Source organism: Apteryx mantelli, chromosome 1 (assembly GCF_036417845.1).
Source record: "Apteryx mantelli isolate bAptMan1 chromosome 1, bAptMan1.hap1, whole genome shotgun sequence".
Classification (NCBI taxonomy): domain Eukaryota; kingdom Metazoa; phylum Chordata; class Aves; order Apterygiformes; family Apterygidae; genus Apteryx; species Apteryx mantelli.
The window spans coordinates 107,172,980-107,195,378 of record NC_089978.1 but is presented as its reverse complement, the minus strand read 5'-3'; the positions used below and the strand labels follow the sequence as shown (position 1 = coordinate 107,195,378).

At 41.9% G+C, this 22,399-nt stretch overlaps 1 protein-coding gene across 3 annotated transcripts in view; it reads right to left on the bottom strand.

Annotated features, from left to right (window-relative positions):
• CYYR1 (cysteine and tyrosine rich 1) overlaps positions 1-22,399 on the bottom strand; it is a 57,952-nt gene that overhangs the window by 17,704 nt on the left and 17,849 nt on the right. Inside the window, exon 3 of one of the 3 annotated variants that reach the window (XR_010884653.1) lies at positions 14,150-14,405. The exons of the other annotated variants lie outside the window; for them this stretch is intronic. The gene's annotated coding sequence lies outside the window, so the exon portion shown is untranslated. Of the gene's footprint in view, positions 1-14,149; positions 14,406-22,399 lie in introns of those variants that run through there. 3 annotated transcript variants of the gene reach the window in all.

Below are 22,399 nucleotides of genomic sequence, written 5' to 3'. Positions count from 1 at the left end.
CCCAAAGTCAAGGACTGATTTAATAAGGTAACTGCATGTCATCTCCCTGCCAGTTCAATCCTTTTCACTACAGGGTTGTCTTTGAGAAGCAAAACACCACTGAATACAACTCCGAGTACAAGGTTATTATTTGGTTTGCTAATGAGCCAACCTGTTTGTATTACGCAAATGTGACTCTTCCTGCTAAGAAACGAAAGGACCTCCCAAAGGTTACACAAGTTTTAACTTGAGTAGGTAATTTTCCATTATATTCACCTTGAGAACAATTTACTATCACTACAGTGTTTCTGGCGGAAGGAGCACAGTTTACTTACCAGCTCTTCATAAAGACTAGGGGCTTTCTGTTTCTCCTACTAGGCTGCAACCCTGGATTCCCTAGGTTCCCCTCATGGGCTCCCACACAGGCCATCTTTCAAGCATTCAGTCTCAAAATATGCTAACAGAGGCAAAAGCCCAAACTTGGTATCTTGCATTCAGACCACGCTTCATATGAAACTGCGTGCTGCTGACTCAAGAGATCCTTCCCAATTTTGGAAAAGTTGAGGCCAACAGAAACATTTTTTTCCTTCTTGGTGGTCAGCTCTGAAGACAAAAGTAACCTAAAAACAAATCTAACGGCTTATGTAATTTGCTAAGTAAGGCACATTTTCAATATTGAAGCATTTCTGCCTAGATCCTAAATACTTGGTGAATCATTACGAAGAACTGCTTTATCATCTGCTAACAGAAACGGCACAAACCTAATGTGAGCTCAGGAGAGCTTTCAGGGAAATGAAGATCAGGGTGTGCAGAGGGAGAAGACCCCAAGTAAATGCCCATAGAACATATATTACAAAGCCAACTTCAGCCTTTTTTGTGCCAGAGCGGAGATTTAACTGAACTGGAAGAGCATCATATGGATTGCCATCCCTGAAATGCTCCTTGCTGATTCAGCCTATTTTTTCGTTGGCCATCGTTCTGCCTCAAGGGGGATTACAGATCTTGTTCTGGTGTCCTATGATATATACTCCCTGTGTATATAAAATTTCACGGGGTCCCAGATCATCCAGAATAATTTATTTTCAGAGAAACGCTGTTTCTTCATAAATTACACCTCTCTGAAATTGCTGCTGTCCTAACAGTGGTAGAGATGGTGGTATTAGTTTAGTAACATTTGATGGCTGATAATATTCTATTAGTTACTCTCTTTACTTGCAAGATCTTAGATTTTACCAAAACCATAATACAAATCCTAGTTCCACCATTCTGATTAGTTCCATTTCTTCCTAACTGCAGCTTCCCCCTCCTGGCCTCCAAGGGGAGGTACTAAGACAACATTTTTTGGGGGCGTATTGTGATTATTTTGCACACACTATTTCATCTTCCTCTGCCCTTGGACCATGGTTTGCTGCAGCTGCAGCAGGTGAGATGAGCTGCTTTCCCACGTGTTCCTCAGTGGAGAGCAGCTGGTTTTAACGCAACCACACCTGGAGTACAAAACGTCCCATATTAACGCCATCATCGGAAAAGGATAAACACTGGAAAACTGGAAGCTTTGGCTCCCCCCTGCACCACCAGAAAGACCAGCAATGCTTTGCTACTCTCAATGGCAGCAGCCTGTGGGACGCTGCCGGTGCAAATCATTCCGCGACTCAAGCATTCAGGGCAGGTAGGGTAGGACCCACTTGCTGAAGCCGTTTTGGGGTTGGGGCCAGGTACCTGCTGACTACAGCCACGACTCTAGATAACAGGTTTGATGGTATAAAGTCAACCCACTTCCAACCCCTGCAGAGTTCAATGCACTCGGCATGCAGTTCATGGTCCTTTCCTAATTAATAATATTGTTTATTAGTAGTCTTTCATCGACATTAGTGAGCTATAAATCAGTCCCAGAGCTTAGAGAAGAAGATCGTTAACTCTTGCTTTCTTTGGGGGGTCGGGGGTCGGAAGAGGAAGAGAAGTTTGCCTTTTACGCAAAAAAGATGACTGGATGACTGTAAACTAAAAATTCTCTTCCAAATAACAACAAACTGAAATAACATAAAACACTAAGCAATAACATATGTGAAAATGAACAGATGCCTGCACACAACACCATTTTATGGACCAGAAAAAAATATTTTCACCCTTTTCAGAAATGTGATTCTGAGAACATAAATTGTGTCCCAAAAATGCATTTATGATTTATTAAATTTCAACTCAAATTGGAAGACTTTACTGCTTTTAGAATTCTGTCTGGTAGAACAAAAATGCAAAAGATGTATTTTTAGAATTAAGTAATCTGAAGTGGCTCCTGGAAGATTTGGGAGGAAAAATCCTAATTAAGAGATATTAAAACCCAGTTTCACAGATTATTTGATTCCATTTTAAAAAGCAAATTATAACTTATGTGCATTGCCTGAGTAACAGCGAAATAGCTTTTTACAAAGGCAGTGCTAGCTACTGTAGTTATTGAGTCTAAATAAATCTATCTAGGCTTTGAATTATCCAGCACGGGGATTTTTCCCTCATATCTTCCAATAAAAATAATAAGACACTGGGAGTTTAATTTTAGAAATTCTGGAGCACAGTGAAAGAAAAAAAATGTTTTTCATTTTCCCTTTTCATCTCCTTTTTCTAATGTACTTTAACGTTCAGCTCTCTTAGCCCTGTGAAAGCAATAAAAGAGCCTCTTCTGCATTCTTTTCTGTATCAAATTTTCACGCCAACTCCATTTTTCTTTCTCTCTTCCCAGGTGCTGTGCCAGACAGCTTATGAGGGCCACAATGATAAAGATGCACTGAGCCCAAGCCACTGGACACTCTAGCTGTAAGTCCCAAACCTGCAAAAACCTACCGTGAACTTAAAGTATTTACATGAACCTTCACAGGATTCAAACCCTATTAAGTAGCATAAGCAAATTATGGGTTTGGCGGTTTGTAATACCCTCGTTAAGCATGCATAAAGTGCCATTTACAGATGTAAAGTGAGCTATGTGCTTGGGTATATGAATCATTTTATGTTTCTGAAGAAAAGAACTGTGAGTCAGAAAACCGAAAAAAAAAAGAAAAAGAAAAACTGCAATTACAAAAGTATTCTGTGGCTCTTAGGGCTTCCATAAAATAAGGAAGGTTGCTTTATCTGAAGGCAGCTGTGTTGAGGATGCAAAAGCCACTGAATGGCAAGAATGTGTGCATAGGCTACATTAAGTAACACTGAGCTGGATTTGACCTTGTCCATCTCTGGAGTTCTTCAGGGGCCGGCAAAGAGCCAGTCACTGCTGAAACAGCAATAATCTCTCTGGCAAGCACAAGATCTCCACGCTCACCTGCCTGCATTGCCTGGATGAGGGGCTGGGCAAACCCTAACTCGGCAGCAAGGGAGACCGAGCAGCCACCAGCCCCTTCCTGCTCTTTTCCAGAAGACCGGACAGCCCTTATTCCTGTAGAGCTGTGCAGAAGAGACACCCCTTTGCCTTCCTGGTGTCTTCCTCCCAGTTTTCAGCATCACTTTCCCCTGCTTTTTATGCTAATGAAGTTCCCTAATTTCTTTAGACACAGAACTAAATGCGTTTTCCCCTCCCATGCACGGAAGGCGAGAAGCAGTTTCCCTAAAGGCCTGGCTTGGCAACCTCAGGAAAGAACTTAATCATATGCTTAGGTTTAAATAAAACACTCCCAGTGAAGTCAATAGACTCTAAGTACTTTGCTGAACAAAGGCCTAAATCCACCGCCTGTCAGACAATTAAAATGTTATCCTTCCATTTTAGCCTTGCTGAAGGTAACAGCTTTGACACTTACTCAACTACCTTGAAAGAAATGCTGTGCTCCATCCTGTGCATCCCATGCTGTGATTATCACAGTTGACAGTAGTTAAACACAACCGGGAACACCAAAGCACAGCCAACCTTCAGGTGTCCTTTGCCATACTGCACGCTCTACTGAGTTCATGTTCTTTAACCGTGCTGAACATTCATTACTGCTTTGTGAAACATTAGCAGTATCCACAAGCCAGAAGAGCTCATACCCATGCAAATATCTCTAGCAATAAAAATAGAGACGTAGTGACAATCTGAGCTATTTTAACAAAATGATCCATAAACATAACATTTTTTCAAAGTTTTCCTTGAGGTCGTAAGTACTGCTTTTATGTCATGCCCTGTTAACTAATCTACACTTTGCATGATTTTGCAACAGTGGGAAGGAAGTGACTAAACACTCTAGTATGGCTTGCAAAATATTCAAAAGCAAAAGCATTCACAACCACTAAACTACATATTAATGCAGTTTTCATTAAAATATATGGTTATAGGGCCCTTCTTTTTAACATGTCACAGTCCATTGCAGTCATTTGAGACGTACATGCAACTGTTGGGAAGAGCAGACAGGCCAATAGCGTGGTCAAATAACACACGAAAACGTTTCCCTAAGAAAACAGGCAGAATTCTGTCCCCTGGCCTATGTGAATCAACTACTGTTCTGATTAAACAGGAATTACACTCTTGACTCAGGGAATACACTTTAGCCTACACAGTTGACTAATATACTGAAAAGGAACGCTGTTATGCATGCAAGGACATAGCTCCCCAAAACAATTTCAGCCTAGAAACATAATCACTTAAGAAGGGACCAAATAATCTATTTCACAACTATACATCAAAATGTGCAGGGTCAATTAGAAATGTATCACTAGAATTACTACGCTTGTAGAGGAAGCTTGCAAAAGAAAAGATTTTCAGCCATCAGTTGTAAGGCTCTGGAACAGCTTTTCAGTAGCTGCAGCAGGGGTTAGCTACTTAAGAGTTTGAATATTGAGCTTGGCACATTTATAAAAGCAATCACATGATGTGTTGCCTATGATAGCGGGAGCCTGGTCGCAGTGACCCGGGAGTGCAGAGCAAGTGAAAGTTCTGAATTCAAAGCTATGCTGCAGCAGATTTAAAAAAATGCACACATCAAAAGGATGGGCATGTCCCTCTGAGTCAATGCAAAGTCACCAAAGCTCTGGGAAATGGTGCTCAGAAGTAGAGAGAAGGATCTCATTAGCAACCGCCATTTTAAACTCATCCAAGTTTTCAGCTCTTTTCTTTCTGAAGCAGCTGCATGCATTGACTGTTCTCATACAAAACATGGGAACACTCTTAGATCAAGCAAACATTTAGTCCAGTGTGGATATTTTTATCCCATCAGGACAAACTGTGGTGAGACAGTACCCTTGGACAGCTCTTGCCTTCTGTGAGAGTGGCATTCATTGACACCTGCCTCATGGTACCAGAAGCACGTCACGGACTTGCCAATCTGAACTGCTCATTCAATTAAACTAATTGTAGGGTAAATTTTCTGAAGTACAAAATAAAATTGTGCTTCCCAACTCTGCAGAAGACAAGTGATAAATAAAAGAAGAACAGAGTGAAGAAAAAGAAAAGGTACAATAAAGCAGAGAAAGTAAAAAATGGGAATCTAAGGGCAACTATAATGAAGAACCAACGACACTGAAAAAAGAAAGAATTAATTGGTCCTCTGTGCCACTGAGAATCTCTCCCTGTACCTTTCAAATTTAAAAGACTACTCTCACTCAAACAGGCTGAGCTGAATATAAAGATCCTGACTCAACAAAACACTTCATCACTTAAAGCTGAACATGTGTTTAAATGCTTTGTTGCACTGGGACTCCAGGGCTTAAATGCAATGAGGAAAGCAGGAATAGAAAAATAAGTGGCAGTATGTGGGACTTGGCAGAAGTAGCAGAATGCACCGCACCTAATACATGACATTGACTGAAATGGAAGAGGGCTGGGAATATAGTTAAGAATTAACAGGGTTTTAAGTACTGACAGCTCAGATGACATAAAGGCCTACAAGGTCTAATCCCGGACTTAAGTAAAGCTAATAAGACTGACTGATTTCTCTAAAACCAGACTGAGCTTTAAGAGCAGTGGTGCTCTACCTTTGGTTTACGCCTCACTTTTCAAGTGGAGGCACTGCAGCTTCTCACCTTTTCTGTGAATAATGAGCATTTCAACCAAAATGAAGATTTGGGACAGGCGCGCTTCAGGAATGCAGCAGAAATGGCACACACACATCATGGGAGTGAACGAGGTGGGAGGCGATGGGAACGTCTGAATTCTGGCCCCCTGACAAGCATGCATCCAGAAGTATGAGAAATGCATTACCTGTGGCACTACTCTCTTGTCTACAGCACCAAATAGAAGGTGAAGTAGATACAAAACCAATAAAGCAACAGAGAATGCAAAGACTTGTAGAGATGACTTCATGGTATAATTTAATGGAAGTATTTCCTGCCATAAAAATGCATTTGCACCTTTCTTATCACCTGCCAGCTTGTGAGTAATGAAGTTTGTGATTTTGTAGTTGATTAATTATCATGTTTCTATAGGTTATTTCTGCTCAGGAATTATTTAATAATCCTTTTTTTCACATCGTATTTCTGCCCTACTTTACTACCTAGATAACTGTAAAAAGAAAGATTTACAGCTTCTTTTTTTTCTGATCTGAGAACTCATGTGGATAAAGCAACATATGTGCTTGTATGTTTTGTAAGAGTGTCATTTTAAACATCAGGATAACTTCTGATTTTCAGCCTTCATGTCCTGCATTCATCAAAGAAAACAACCCTTCTAACAAGACCGTTTCAATGACGATCTACCATTATTTTAAGACCCAACTTGCAATTTTTAAAACAAATACGCAAAGGTAAAATAAAAAGTAGTGTCTTTGTATTTCTAGCATCTAAGACATTTCTTTCAGAATGACATTCAGTACACGCCTCAGAGTACAGTCACCACAGTAAGAATAAACATCACAGCTGCCAAAGAAGTAGCACGAAGAACTCAAGGAATCATGTCAGTCCCATGGAGCTTTTGCTTTCCTCCATCGCAACTTCTCTTGGAAGGGTGTTTCATCTCTTTCTAAATGTTTTTACAACCCGCTCATTTCTTTAATGCATTTGGGGATTATGAACAGACCCTCCCACCATAAGGGAATCAGATAATGCTCAGATAAACATCTGTTTAGAGACTCAAGGTTGTGGTAGGCCCATTACAAGATTATGGGTGGTCTGGAGGCTCTGTTGTAAACACTAACTTTTGAGAAGAAGAGAAACAGATAAATTAAATTCTCCCGTTTCAAAACAGCAATTTGATAAAGTGCTTTTTTTCTATTTTCCCCTTCAAAAATAGAGTTCAGGAGATTTCAGAGAAAAAGGTTTTCACCACTAATGAGAGGATTAGCTGAAAGCTCACATGATTTAAACCACGCTTTATTTTTTCTTATTTAATTGTCAAAGGGAACAGTCATGTTTTAATTTTGCCTTCTCCTCATTTACTGATTGCACAGAAAGCCATTTCATTTAGCTTATTTAGTTCCATACAGAATTAAGCTCTACACAAACAAAATGTAAATCATGCTCAATCAATGGCAGTTTACACTACCAGCAACCAGTGAGGTCTGATTTGAAGTAAGAGAGAGTTTAAATGCTTATCCAATACAGAAGTCAGAATCAAATACTCTGCTTCTCCTGACCCTTGGGAGTTGCCCACCAAGACAGAGTCTATATGGTTTTTGACTGCATTTGACTGGCACTTCTTACTATGCTTCTGATCCAGCTATTCGACCTTCAGCCTCAGGTGAATGAGACATCTCAGGGTAAGGGAAAACAGGGGGTGAGAGACAGAGAAAATCTCTTTCTCAACTTTCTAAGGGACATCACCTATTTTTAATTAATTAACAGCCTGTCTGTGTGAAAAATATTCACAATAAGGAGAATAGCTTCTCCTTTCCTCTTTCCAGAGGACAAAAAAGTTGTTTCAGATCCCCAAGTGGCTTGAGAGGATGTAGCTCTATGAAAATTAACAAATTAATGCAGATACTCCCCATTTCCTCAATAGCATCCAACTGACTCTTTCTATACATCCTCCATGTAAAACTATGGTCAATGAGAGAAGAAATAGGTCTTCCAATTCCTAGAGCAGATAAATAATCTACAGCCCAGAATCTAATTTTCTAAATAACTTAGGCTCTTAGACAGAGATGCTCCAAGATATCTAAGTACTCAGTATTTAAGCAAGGAAGTAATGAGATAATGAGTTTTAACTCATTAGCAGGGATGACCTTTCTTAGAAAACCCAATGCTGGCTCTTAGCTGCCCGCTGGCTCTTGGCTGCACCTCCTCCTCAAAGAGTCCCATCCACGCTGCAAGGACACTTCAGGTTTTAGCTAATCATTTGTCACTTTGTCACCACAAATTACAGCCCACTGTATTAAAAAAATACAAAACTGGAGCAAGTTTACTTTAACTGCACAAAGCTTGACTGTCATTTCAGGGCAAGGGGCAGCAGTAAGGCTTAGTCTACATTGAAAGTCTGGGCTCTTTTCGTTTTGGTAATGTTAATACGACCTCCGAATCAGGTCAATGGGAAGTTCTGTCCCTTCCAAACATTTCTGCCTGGTGAAAGCAAACACAAAGCCATTCATTATAGAGATACCAGAACTGGCACAGACCTGCAAAGAATATATTATATTTAAAAATGTAGCACACAGGTGCTTAGAGGTTAAACTCACCTATTCTGGTCTCAAGCTGACATGACATAAAATCAGAGGTAGAAGAGCTTTTGTGAACTGAGCTGAGGGAACAGGCCATTCATTAAAATGTCATACAGAAAAGCTGGAGATAAGAGGCAACAGTTTAAATAGAAAGAAAAGAAAAAAACCCTGTCTAGCAGTTCAATAATATAGCTGGTTCAATGGTAGCTGCCTAACAATAATTTTCAGAAAAACAAAGATCTCCATGGTTTAATGTAGAAGGATGAAAATAAATAAGATGCCGTGCAATTAAGACAATCCAAGCATTACCAAACTAAAGGAAACACATTCTCTACCTTCAAGGCTAAACACTGGAAACACCTGTCTATCATCTTCTAAATTTATGAAGATAAAGCTAAATCACACCTCACTCAAACACCTGTGCCCACCCTACTAACCTCCCACAGAGAAGCCTCAGGGGCTTTTTTTAGGATGCGTGCAGATCTCCTATTACGTGGAGCTGTTAAGAAATTAGTCAGTGCCAGAAGTGCAAAGCCGGGAAATGCAGCCAAGAAAACCATAGCCTGGAAGCGACAGCGGTGGCAGAAAGATTTGCTGCTGCCCTGGGGTTGGCAGGGAGAGGCAAATGGTATCTACTCCTTTCCAACCCTACCAGTCTCCCAACCTGGGGACACGATCTGAGTACGTTTGGCAGAATTAATCAAATAAAATGGAGGTGTCACAGAGGAAGGTATTGTATGGCTGGACAAACTACAGCCACAGAGTGGATTTTGCTTTCACTGCCTGTCCTCTCTTAGCTATCTGAAAAGACAAACAGATTCTTTATACATTCACTTCTACAAAGAAGGTTTTCTTTGCCAAACTAAACACTAGAAATTACATTTTTTAAGTTGTTCAAGTTGATGCCTGTGTCCCTAACTGGGTTAGGGACAGTAAATTAGTTTTATAAAAATAAACAGCCCCAGTTTACAGGAGAAAAGGAGGCACAAGAGGTTGAATTGTGGCAGTTCCTGAAAAAGCACCTGGGATTTCCAGCCCTCATATCTTCCCACTGGCATCTATTTCCCTATTGCAAAATAAGCTTTTTAACTTGCAAGCATTTTACTGCAGTAGACATGGAGATGTCGAAAAGTACTGCTAGAGGCTTCCTCAGCAGCCAGGGCCCAGAGATTTGTGCAGGAATGCACAAATGTGATGCAGGCTGCAAAATCCTTTCCTCTGGGGGGGAGAGGGTCTAAGAGCTTGCTCCAGAATATGACGCAGAGCCAAAGAGTCTCCCAGTGATTCGGTCGGACCCTGAGCTTGAATTTCCTTCACTATTTGCAAAGCGTGCCTGACCCAAGGAGGCTCATAACTCAATGAATAGCAATTTGCAGATACTAGCAAATTTCCATGATCCATCAGTTTGGATCTGGGCAAACTATGAACTTAAACTTAAGAAGCTACATTTCAGAGCACAGATGTATAAGCAAGACAGGCAACAAATGGTAAAATGCAGCCCCAGAATGTGCTACTGGTAGTTTCAATCTGGTCCAGGTATCCCTATTCAGAAACAGACGCTGGCTTTACTGGCGGCTTCTCCTGCCTCAGGCACTGTGGCAAACAGAGTGCCTATTGAAACACTAATCCTTGCTGAACTCAATACATAAGCACTGAGGACTGCGGATAAGCTGAGCGTAGCTCACAGAAGTACATTTTTCTGACATCTTTCCCCCTTTTGAACAGTAACCCTTAGACTTTTTCTCCCACCTTGACTGAAGCATAAATGGAATTAGTGATTCTAAGGTGAAGAGTTACACTGTAGATTTGATAGTTGGGTAGTACTGAGGTCTCTAGTCTTCCTGCGGTCCAGGAAAATACAGAACACTGCTTTCACTTGGCACTAAGGCATGGGGCAAGAAGGTGAGTGGAATGGAGTTATTCCTCTCTTCCTGATAAAGGAGGAATGGGAAGAAAAGACTGTTCTGTTAACTTCTGTTAACTATTAACTTATGTTAATAAACAGGAAGAAAATCTGGTAGTGCATCCCATTCTTCATAGTGCTTTGCACTTTAGTGTGGTCACTTACATTCACAAAAAATGACAGTAAAAAGCCTGCAAATTAGAGTCGGAGTTTACACTCACTTTGCTATGTACAAACCCACAAGATAAAAAGCAGTGGAGGAAAAAAAATGTAAATTGGGCATCATAGAAGAAGTAGTTGGGAAAAAAAAAAAGATTGTAATGCTTCTGAGAAATCCTCATTGCAGATTCTGCAAGAGCTTTTTAAAAGCATGATACTGGGACCTTCCTATGCTGGGAGCCCGTCAGGCACTATGGGCTATGCAGTGCCCTAAGCTCATCGATCTCAGTGATGCTCCTTCTTTCATGCAACTGCTGCTATAGCTGAGGCTGGGTTATCTAACGAGCACATGCACTTCTTAGGCCACGATTACATGCTCAGTCCTTAAAATCCAGAAGCTAAATGATGGCACAAATGTAACACAGGAAGAGAGTACCCATTCCCCAGGAATCTTAATGGTGCTGCTGTGCACTTTTGAACTAGGCACAAAAGTCAGGAAGGTAGGTAAGAAAATATGAGTGAGCTTTATGGAACAAGTCTGATCAAAATCCCCGACAATGTGTTTTTCCCCCTTTGACGTTTCAATACTTTTAATCTTTGTGTCAACTTCTCCATGTGTCAGATAAACCACAAACTACTAATGTGTTTTCTTTTGTTTAAGGAACCAGGCAGGCTCCTGGCTCAGGACTTGGTGATTGGAAGCAGTTGTTTGCCCTCAGCATTGAGTCTACATGAACATAAAATACTTTGGGAGCCATGATGGCATTGGCAATATAACTCTGCCAACGTTAATCTGCATGGCGTACACCCAATCTTTTTTGAAATTCTTTGCTGGCCAGGCAATGAATTATTCATGCATAATATATATTTTGGAATTGGACACAGAATTACTGACGTTATACGACTCCCTATTTCCTTTGTCACAGAAGCTCTGAATTGCTGGTGGACAGGGAAAAAAAATCTTACATCTCTCATAAAGAAAGAACCCTCAATTATGTTTTTATTTACCAGTGCTGAGCACTGACTCAAAGTCTGGCATCAGCATAAGAAATATTCCTGTTCTTCCTTCTCATAAAGTTTTGAATTTGTTTGTGTTGTTCATAAACTACCTTTGAAATGACGTTAAGAGAGAACACACTTTACTATAAGCACAATCATAACACAAGTAACAACATGTGTTATAAAAAGGTGTACATATCATTCATTAATGTAATTCTAACTGTAACAAAAAAAAAGAAGCAGCAACTCTGAGTTAAGCCAGTAATCTTCCTCTGAAAGCTGTAAGTCTATATTCGACTAGTATTTTTCAAACTTTTATAAGGCAACACAGTGTCACATTTGAGCTTTGCTTTGTCATCTTTATGAGCCTAAGTGTCTCATTAATTGCCTTGAAAACAAATATTTGTTCCCAGGAAGAAATATGCGCATATGTGCCGTGTTGCATACGTGTTGTAATTGCAGTGCATCTTGGACACAGCTGGGCTGCAGATAGTTAGGAAAAAAGACTTCAAACCATGCTAGACTAACTGCATCTGTGCACGTTAATGACACAGCACCTGCACACTAGGTTTGGGTAGTATGGACATTTTGGCCTTACTGCGTGAAACTATGACCGCTAGGCACAGATGATCAGAGGCTGACCAGCTAACTCATCCTCAAAAGGTTTGCCCTGCTGCTATGGAGAAAAATGGCTGTTCCTGATGCACAGGGTCCATGAGGCTGTGCAAAAAGCCTGGGCTCACTGTGGAGGTGACCTGCTCTGGAGAGCAGCACGTCTGCATTTCCAGACAAGCACAGAACCTCTCAGACTGCCTGAGCCAAATTTCGAGGCAGAAAAAGACTGCACTTCAAAAAATCCAGCCTGCAATCCAGTGCACAGAAGGAATATCTGAGGGGTACAACATGGGGTCACACTAAAAAAATTGCAGGTGTGGTGTTCGCAGTGGGAATCCCCCTGTTATGGAAGGATCTAGGACAAGACATCAGGGCTGCTCCGAGGTGGCCCATCCCCACCACTCGCCTCCTTGAGGACAACAGAAGAACGGCCAGAGATGGCTTTGACAGATGATTACCTGCAGATCATTCCTAGGGGCTGGCAGCGAGTCGAATCGGGTGAAGAAACCCAGCCACTGAAACAGATAACACACTGCATGTAACCATGTTCTTCTAAGCTGTCCCACTAGCCACTTGGGAGAGGAACCAATCACATGATCAAAGCTCTTTTTAAGGTGTTTCCAGGATTTAAGTATCTTCTAGGAAGTCAGTATGATTTAAACTCTGGGCTTTGTACTAGATACTGGAATACTGGGCATGCTAAATATGCAGGATTAAATTATGAAGCAGAAGTCAAGCTGGCAACGGCTGCTGGCATGGATCTACCAAGCATCAAACCTCTGACCCAGGCATATTGGGTTCTCTTCCCTATCGCTGATCACATCCCAGTCATTATCTCTTTCAATGACTATAGGGAATAAAATGATAGCTACATAAAAAAAATAAATGATAACATCTGTAGTAGTAAATTATGCAGAATATGATGTGACAATTTCTTGGCAGTTTCAAAATAAGGAAATAGAGCTAAGAAATCTTTAGTGTAACTTCCCATTAGTAATAATATGCCCACTGACAGAAGCAGGTATTTGGTTATCTCCTCCCACTGTAATTTTGCAAACACAGTAATTCTCAAAAATACAGTCTAGTTTCACTTCAGTATCTCAAACAACCAGACTTGAAGTTGCTTTGCCAAAGTTCCCCTTTATCTAATTACACCTCCTTCCTCCTGTTTTATATTGCCATGCATAGGCATTTACTCAGTTAAACTCTAAGACAAAAAGATGGTATGGCTATTTCACAGGAGTTTTTCTGTGAGGGCAATCTTGGGCCAGCGTATCACAGTGGCAGAGGGCCTTGCTGCACCATAGTTGCAAAGCGAGTGGACAGGCACCACTGCTGCACCCTCCTACCAGCTCCTGGGCTCAGTTCTGGGAGGGTCCTGGGGCAGCGGGTCCAACACAAGAGGAAGACAACTGGATCAGCATCTAAAAGCATCTGTTCCCCTATTGGGAGGGCTTCCATAAGAGCTATTGCTGACTCTGCTACCTCTCCAACGCCTGCGGAAATGCAGCTTCATGCCAAGAGCCTCTGCGTCTGCTCCAAAAAGTCACTTAGCTTTTCAAAGTGCGAAACAACACATTGGCAGCTGATGCTGCTGAGCCAGGTGTCCCCCAGTTGTGTTACCTGTGCTGCAGTTGTGCCCTTGGCTGGGGGGGAACAAAGTTTTCAAAGGAAAACAGTCAAACGTGATGGACGTGTGCAGAAGACTAGCCAGGGCCAGCAGCCCTGAACGACTGTCTGTATCAGTGCAGAGTGAGTGCGCAGCTGTAATTATCTGGCATGGTTATGTGTTGTTCTTGCTTTGCCCAGGTCTAAATGGCCTGCCTCACAGAGCAAGGAAGAAGGAAATCAGTGGAGAAGGTGGAGAGCAGGGCAACACATACGAAAAGGAGACAAAAATAAGATTGCCAAAGGAAGAGCAGTGAACATCTTACATGTAGAAGTTATTCTCCTCTTTATTCAGAAGTAAACTTAGTCTTATTTGAGAAGTCACTTTAAATTTGTGACAGTGTCCTTTACAGTTTTGGCAAATTTGACTTCTTCTGAGCAGCAACCTTTCTGCTTCAGGATTGTTTTCATTCTGCCGGTTTCCACATTTGGCCTGGCTGATCTTCAGCCAAGGGCTGCTGCTGAACTCTACAGCCCTCTGATGTGCACAGCATCTCTACCACGTCTGCTTCTGATCTCAGGTTCAGCAGCAAGAGGGTGGCCTAGACAGAGAAAGAGAGGCGCCATCCAGAGTTAGCCCTGGGGGAAGCGAACCGCCAAATGCACCAGCCGAAGGGAGCCATGTCACCGTCAAGAGGGGTCATCAACACAGCACGCTCTGCTGCTTCTCATACGGGAGCTACAAGCATTTCAAGTCTCCAGAGGAAGAAAAAGGATCACCTTCCTACCACATCCACTAGCACGGACAGCAGTTTTTTGCTGCCGACCCAGGTGAAATAAAACATCAGGACCTATGCCAATGCATGCAAATGTAGAAGCAGATGTAAACTACTCACTGTTCTCGGGATAAAGCAACACAAAACACAAAAACTCAAGACCAGAACGTTCCATTAAAAAATTACGCTAGGATTTGTAAGCCTGATACAACCTTGGGATTTTTACCGTTCTGATTCATAAATCAGTGACTTCCATTCCAAGGGTAAAGAAAGGATTTATATATGAAAGCATATTTAGGATTTACTGGAAGGATTTGTACTGTAAAGTCAAGGCAAGGATTTGTAAATCTAATTTCTCACTTACAAAAGCTTTTGAGGATTTTTTTGTGTGGTAAATCCAATTAATGTAATTTTAATTTCATGATTAAAAATCAGGCACCCCTGCCCCCCAAATTTTGAACCATATCACATCCTCAACAGCACAGCCGGCTGGAAGAGCAAGAAGGGTCCCGCCGTTGAGCAAGGTTGTCTGGAAAAAGCCTCGCCTATCTTCCATGGAAACGGAGGAGATAAGGAGCATGGCTTGAAAGCCAGAGGGGCGCTGGAGAAGAGAAACGTTCCTTGCCCAGAGTCGCTCCACTTCTCTCAGTACCTTCCCTGCTCGCTCAGCACCACCTTTCCCCAAGGAGAGCAGGCGACAGCTCTCAGCCACGCAGAGCTGAGGGCTGACTGCCAGTCTGCTTGTCCTCCTTGGCATCCACTGTGCCAGCTGTGCTGCTCCCTCCCAGCTCAGCCCGCCAGCCCCGGGGGCAGCCGTGCTAAGCAGGAGCAGGAGCTGCTGGTTTGGGGCAGCTGCCTACGGAGCAGCTTGTCTGCAGGCAGACGAGCCCCGACGATGCCTCCCAAAGCTTCGGCTATGCTGGACTTCTCCTCCACGTTGGGCGGGGTAGCATCCCCGCCATGAAGCCTGGCTGCCCAGCTCACTGCATCTCTCATGCCAGAGAGGCGGCCGCTTCGGCTAGCACTTAAATAATGACACTACTACCAAGTTTATTGCCACCCAAGGGACCAAGGGTCCTGGACACAGCTAATCCCTGAAACCTCCGCTCTCCCAAGATGGAGAAGCTACACTGCATCGTCTCTGCAGGGTTTATTTTGGGGACCTAAATTAATGTAGATCCTAAACAGATTTAGATTTTGAACTACAGGAGATGCTGGCACAATTCAGGCTGCTGTGACAGCAGCATCAATGCTATCTTTTCTCCAGCACTCAAGTTTTACATCGTAAGTAATTCTTCCTCCTTGTCAGTCTGTTAGCATATTCACTTGTTTACCTAATAATGAGTTTACTTTTATTAGAGAAAAACAACAGACACCCTATTCCTGATGTTTGAAACAGCTACCACAAGACAAGAGAATTCCAAGCATTTAATTAGTCCACAAGAAACCAGTTAATTACAGTAATGTTAAAAACAACTGGTGTCACATATGCACTTGTATTTTAACCAGTGTCTGTTTTCTGCATTTAAATCTGCCAATCAGTTTCTAAGTCTCCTGTGTCAGCAGCTAGAATGGCCTGTTTCTTTTCAAACAGTGAAAATTGCTTTTAAAGATACCAGTTTCCAACTCCAGGGCTAACTGTCTGCACAGTGAGACGAGGGATATTTAAGTATACACACATTGAGTGTATTAGCTACACCAGAGCCTGCCAATTTATATGGTAAAGATTTGCACAGAGATACAGTTATTAGAATGAGAGACCAGATATCAGGAGATGCGGGTTGTGAGTGGGGATATAACTCCACCCCTTGCTCATTTAAAAAATGTAGACAAATCACTTCATCTCACTGCGCCTCACTGCAAACACTGGGGAAAAAAGAAATACTTTTCTGTTGCCTCCAAAAGGAGCTGTAAGGAGTATCTGGTTGCTAGCAGCTTTGGGATTGTGGGCAGTACAAAATGTGGAGTTAATTCTGATTTAATTTCACTCCTAAATCCTGTCAAAGTGTGCCCATTAAACAGGGAATATACTTTACTATGACTAACAGTACTGCAGTGTTTCAACCAAGACTACGACCCTACTGAGCCAGGGAAAAAAAAAGCACGCGCGCACACACACACACACACACACACACACTCTCTCTCTCTCACTCTCTCTCTCTCTCTCTCTCTCTCTAAGGGAGCACTTGATTCCTTCCACGCGTTTACAGGCCAAACCCATCATCGCTTGCCCAAGGCTGTCCAGGAAGGCAGTGACAGAGCCAAGAATTTACCTCTGACTTTCACTGGTCCTAATCCAGGTGAACTAATTCTGAAGAGTCACAAAAATTGTAGCATGGCTGGAGCATGTACATCCCTCACGCATCAGAAACAGGGATGATGCTGATAATCCCCAGCAAACCAGTGGCAGTAAAACCATTAATTCCCGACTTTGTAAAGGTTATAGAGGACAAAAAATCCTGTTAACACAACACCACAAATGTACAATTAAGTTTTCTCTTTTGATGAAGAAAACTCATTTGTACTAAAATATTGGGTGAGTTATATTTTGTATTTCAACAGGTCATTTAAGATTTAACAGATTGCTGAGTAAACTGTTTAAATATGCAAATCATCTGGGCTTTTGGTAATGTTTCTCCAAGGATTTTATCCCAGTAGTCCTCACCAAATCATGCAAATGACTGGTGATTCAGAAAAGGAAGCATATTATATTTTAATTGCCTGAGTGTTTATTTCGGCTTCAGTTCTTTTACGCCTTCCCTCATGGATAACTAGAAACACATGGCCTCCAAGAATCTCTCTATTCTGTGGGGCTCATGACAAAAATGAGTATTAGGAGAGATGGAGCACAGGAAATTAACGGTTTTACAAAGATGAAACAAGCTAACTTTGGGAATATAAATAGTACTATATCATACTATATGGCATGCCCTGTACACCTAATTTTCATGATAAATGATGAGTTGTAATGGGCATTCATGCATTCACTGCCCAGTGCCCCCAGAACCTCATTTCACCTCCCTTCAGAGCCTGCTCAGAGGCTGGCAGCCCATTTTCGGGGATCCCGGAGCAGCTCTGTGGAGGGAGCACCATCCCTCGGGTGTCTTGGCCACGTTGAAGCTCAGGGAGGGTGACTTCGCAGGCTTGTGGTTTCCACCTCCAGACCCCTCGTCCATTAACCACTCCCGACTTGATGATCGGGCAATCCACCTTTCCCCCCCCAGATAGCTTTTCCCCTAACGATTCATGCACTGATTTCGCTTTACCTGGTGAAAAGAGCAATGCCTTCGTAATTGCAGAATTTTGTAATTACAAAATAACTTTAGATACAGCATTGCTTTTTTTCCTGTTTTCTTGAAACTCCAACTTCTACACCATCTAGAGAGCAAGCAACCCGGATTGGATTCAGTCGTTGTTAGCCAGATTGTTTTCTTAATACCTTATCCTGCGAAACAAACCCTACAGTGGCAGATTTGGGTACGCTGGCTTCAGCGTAAGCCCAGTTCCCCGGTGATCCACTTCAATCAGAATCGGAAAACAGAGCAACTGCAATCCTGCAGTGTGGTGTGAGCTCTGCTACCTCATACATTATTTCAGCATGAAATATTTACAAACTGGAGAACAGGGGCAAGCTCCTTCTTTAAAAAGTGTAATGAATTTTTTTTTAATGCATGAGCATAACTTGAAAGAATTTGCAACTTATTTGACATCCTAGTTTTCAATAGCCCAGCGCCCACCCCTCATCCATACAAAAGAAGCTGAGATTTTACCTCCTGATTTCTCTTTAAAAACTAAACTTGAACGGATATTCCTAGATCTTTCTTAGTGCTAATTTTGCTTTTCTCCAATGTTAGCTCTCAACATCATGCATGCATATTTGTTGGGAGAAAAGAAAAAATAGCATTATTTTTATTGTAATTATCTTTCACCTGACAGCAGTTTGTATCCCACAGCGAGACACTGTCACAAAGCTGATCCTTGGAAACCAACAAGAGACTGTCAAAGGCAGATCTGACAACTTAAAAGACCAAACCAGTACTCCTATAATGCAAAGCAGTTAGTGGAAAAAGTCATTGACAGACAGATCCCCCACCCTACCAGATTACACTGGTAAAATTTAACTCCTGTTTTAGCTGGAGACCAGAAGTCGGGACTTCAAAAGAGGAGATAAATTGGCCCTCTGTGGGCACTGAGGACTTCAGCAAGTGCAGCAGCTTACACAGGTTGGAGAACTTGGGGCTGAAGAGCACAAATCTGTGCAAATTAACCCACTTCTACTTTGATGTGTTGCTCTGCTAACAAACTCTGTGAAAGCAGTTACACAATTGACCTGTTCTCTGCAGCACAGACGAAGCTTTACTCTTTTTTACCTACAGATTTAGAAAGAAATATTTACCAGCAAAGAACTAATTGATTCTCAGGAGAAGAAGCCCAATTTTACTTCCTCTGAAGCATCAGAAGAACAATTCCAGATACATAGCACCTCACAAGCAAGAAAACAGCAATTGTTACTATCCAGCATTTCTGAAGACATTTGATTAGAGAATAACCAGCTGCTTTTATTTTTCAGAAAACATAGATATGTAGGTATGTATAATTTCTTATTTGGCAAAACAAAAGCTAACTGACCTGCCTTCCATTCAGCCCTAAAACATGCCCTATCTCTGTCACCTGCTAGTATACACGTTACTTTATGCTTCCTTCAAACCTGTACTGTAACTAGATTTCTATGGAGGTGTTGCATGTGCAGAGCTACTTATTAACACCAAAAGCACTGTAATCCAGCCCGAGAAGCCAACCGACGTGTGCGGAGCTGGGCAACTGAAAGCACCGCGCAACCTCTGTCAGCAAAGGGGAGCACAGATTTCAGAAGGAATGGGCAATGCCTAACAGTCCTTGTCTAAATAGATAACAAAGAAAGCTTAAGTCTAATGACAGAACATTGGAAACTAGTTATAACTTGGATTATTTGTGGAATTAAAAATTCCTGGTTTGGTAAGGGCACGTACCAAACTGTTTAAACATAAAGACAAATACACCACAGGTGTAAGCAGATTCAAATCCTCTGAAGACGAAACATTTGCATCCTGGTACAGAAGTGATGATGGGGATTAATACAGTGAGTTGCTAAAAAGACCATGCTTTTGCTTTATTAAAGGTAGCTGGTCTGGCTGCAACCACTTGTCTCCATTCAAGGAATTTTCCAGGAAATCAAGCATTTGCTCAAGTTGCTAACTTTTTTCCACCTGGCATTATCACTCCCCTTTAGTCATTCATTCCTACAAAGCATCATCTGCTTGACTGACAGATACCGCAACGAAAAGTCTGTATTTGGTATATTTCTATCTTGCTGGACGTATCCTTACCAACAGAAAAAAGGCTGCATTCCACTCAGCACACCACAAACTGTGCTAAACCTATGTTATCTGTTGCAAAGGGACACAGTAAGCACATACTTAGATTTAGAGAGCTGTTACAGTATGACCTACAGATCACAGCAGTAGATATTCATGTCTGAGCAACGTTATGCACTTCCATTATCACCCTGCCTTTTAGACGAGGCCCTAGAGCTGACAGCACATTAGCTATTTTTGCAGGCATTGTCTTTGTTATGCATTGCCTTCTTTGTGGCAACTGGAAACTGTCAGACATGGAATATACTCTGCAAAATTCACTGTCTTGATTCCTGGCATTAAGCTAATAGATTGAAAATTTATCAGCTTTATATCAGAGCACCTCTTCTAGAGCCAAATTCTGCAGCCTTGCTTTTAGTACAAGACTTTGCTTCAGGTTCTAAATGGAGATTACACCAATTTTTAAATGCATGGCTTAAGGGAGGCTTGAGACATCTAGGGGATTTGTAATAAAATATACCTCCATGCAATCAGTTCAAAAATCACCGCTGTAAGATTGCTCTTCGCCTAATGAACGTGAAATGAGTTGATAGCCTCAGTCTGCTTTTGAACTGAAAGGGAGCCAGCTCACAATGAGCTGTCACCATAACTGGTGCCAGTCACGACGCTGACTGGCCGACTCCATGGCAAGATTGGGAAGAGCAAATGATCTGGGGGCTGGTACTACCCTGATCCCTAGAGCCTGCCATTTCTGTTTGGGTGGAGGAGGAGGAAAGGGCAGTGTTCCTGCTAAGGACATTATAGTCCTTCAATCTCCTCAGCCACAGCCCGTGAAATACAGCGGGAAACTTTCCGCTGGGATCCAGGTTACAAAACAAGCAGTTTTCAAAAGAAGTTCATTACAAACTAAAAGAGATAAAACCTATGTGGTTTGCAGCAAATCCATACATTCGCAGCATAATCATCTGTATTTGCCAAACAAACACTATTTTAAACACTCTGGCCCCTGCAAAATCATTCAATGAATGTTACACCATACCTTAGCATAAAACTATTTTGGTTTCCACTAAACATGAAGGCTTTCTGAAATTTATACTACTGTTGGAAAGCTCATGTTTAGGTTCAGACATCACTACATATTTAGCAGTGAATAATGCTTTCTGTCTTATATTCTGTTCCTTGTGAAAACCACCCAAAAGGTCTATTTGAAAGCATGTTCCCTCCTGACTTGCCGACCCTGCTAGAGTAGAACACTGCCTCCCCCTGCTCCTCCTCCTCACCACTCACACAAGGTCCCGTTGGGAGGCCCCGGGGTGGGTGCTTACCTCCATGGCAGCGAGCTCCCTTTCCACAAGCTGCCCAGGCAGCCAGAGCACCCTGATCTGGCACAAAGAGGAGATGATTCATAAAAACGTCTCCAGGCAGTTTCTCATATCCCCAAAACAGACTGGGCTTCCAGAAGGAGAGGGATTAGGCAGATTATATTCCTCCACCACCTCTTTCAATTCCCACACTTCACAGGTCACGAAAGAAGAAGCATCCTTGGGAACCTGCCTTTTATCCTTAGAGAATGACAACTTCTGCCACCCCTTTCCTGCCTCTCCTTCTCAGACCCAAAGCACCACCAGAGGGGCAGATACGCTCCATTGCCCCCTCATTTCTCCGAACTGCCTGCCAAGCCCTGACTCCACATCACAAGCTTTTGAGAAGAGACAACTACATTAATCTAAATACAAAATATTTTAAAAAACCTATCACTCAATTAGGTTTTTACACAACAGAGGCAGGCAACAACCAATTTGTCATAATTATACATTCTGAGAACTTAAAAAGAAGTGAAAGAGTAAATTTGCCCTGACTCAGGGTGGGAGGGGGCTTTAAATCCAGACAATGTCTTTTAAAGTTACTGGATTTGTGGAGTAAACCATGGGGAAGGCAGTCCTCTTTAGCATGAGACTCTCTAGATACATTTCTACAGCCCATTTACTGTAGGAAGTTGGGTGGAAAGACATTGTGGTACAGGAAGCAAAGGAAGAATGTCACAAAGACACTGCAGTACTGCATGCGATTGTAAATGGACTCTGACAATCGTTTCTTTCTATTTTTTTTCAAATGTTAAACACATGAAGCATGCATCAACCATCATGGCGTGTGTGGACCAGAAGCATTTATTACTAGTCCAGCTCTATACTCTCAACAAGATTCCTATTGACTTCAGGATAAATCAAGTTGGCATTTTCAGGACCATTGCAAATCTGTTTTCAGACTGTAGAAATTAAGTTCGAGACAGACATATAAAGGCAGGTTAACTTTTTTTTTTTTAAAAGACACTCTTGAAAATAACTTGCTAAAAATACAACTAAAAAATCCTGTTTCACAGCTTAAATTTAACACTGCTACAAAAAATATGCTAAGTGGCTTAAGGGAATGAATATTGTTACTGAAACCTATTTCAAACAGGATAGA